Consider the following 1,466-nt stretch of genomic DNA (forward strand, 5'->3'; position numbering starts at 1 on the left):
TCTGACTCTCAGTAATCTGACTCTCACTGATCTGATTCTCACTAATCTGTCTCTCACTAAGCGGTCTCTCACTAATCTGATTGTCACTAATCTGTCACTCACTAATCTGTCTCTCACTAATCTGATTGTCACTAATCTGATTCTGAACTGTTCTCTAACTTTGACTCTATAACTCTTGTTAAATTCCAGATGAAGCCGTTTTCCCTTTCAGTGTTTAGTTTTTTGCAAGTTACCAAATTGTTGATTTATAAAATTATAGGTTATTAATCACAATGAATACAAATCGAATAAAATTAATACAAATAAAAACCATAATGTAATATGCAATATACAATATATCATATAAATCTTACTCAGCAAGTCTTCACCCAACCTCCAATTACATACATAAGAATTAATACGACAAATAATAACTCGGATAGTATTTTAACAAAAATTAAATAGCTAATTTTATCTCATAATATTAAATCTCACAAACTCTCAAATGCCTTTGGAGTAGAAAAAAAGAAGGAGGTTCAGATGTAGAAGATGAAACACATGAATGTAGTGAATTAAAAATGCAGCTCAAGAGTAAAGACCAAAAAGGAACACACACACACACACACACACATGCACACACACACAGATTTCTTGTGAATTAGTAAAACAAAAGTCTTTTCTTTTTCTCCAGACGTCTGGGTTGTAATTTAGGGAGAAAATGGTGTTCAGAAGCTTTTGTGAAAAACAAATACATGGAAATTAATTGAATTTTTGCATCCATTTTGTGTGTCGATAAAAGGCTATAAAGAGAACCTTTTTATGGTTTGGAAGTTTTTCAGAGTCTGCTGTAAATTAGGTTTCACTGAAAATCTGAGGAAGCTGTGCTTCTACTTTGTTTTGATAAACTACTGAAGACTTCAAAGCAATGGAGAACATCCTCAAATAACAACAAATCAACTTTACATCTTTATTTATTCATCCTGCAGACGCTTTTATACAAAGTGACGCAGAAATAAAACAATCAAAGCACAGCATGACAACTCGACGGCGACAGATAAGATGCAGTGCAGGTTATTGTTAGTCCATCCATGTGACATGCTCTCTGTTATTTTTATATATTATAAAATGATAGATTTTGCTGTTGTATAATTGATTCATAAAATCAAATGTAATCTCTCCTTACAAATAAATAAATAAATACAGTTTAAAAGAGTTCATTTAAAAGTCCAGCACTACCGCATTTTCAGTTCGGATTGGTCAGAAGGTTAAATGACCCATTAAATGAGAACTTGTGAGGTTGGAGAGGGAACTGGATGTTTATAGCTGCTATAACATAAGAACAGGAGTGAATGGGATTCATGGAGGTTCTGCTACATTAAATCTAACTAGAAATGGATAAAATGTTTTGTAATAAACAAACAAAATGTAATCTCTGACAAATCACAGCTCTTTCCCTACAACAGTACGGGTGAATATATATATATAAA

This window comes from Tachysurus vachellii, chromosome 2, assembly GCF_030014155.1.
Source record: "Tachysurus vachellii isolate PV-2020 chromosome 2, HZAU_Pvac_v1, whole genome shotgun sequence".
In the NCBI taxonomy this organism is placed as follows: domain Eukaryota; kingdom Metazoa; phylum Chordata; class Actinopteri; order Siluriformes; family Bagridae; genus Tachysurus; species Tachysurus vachellii.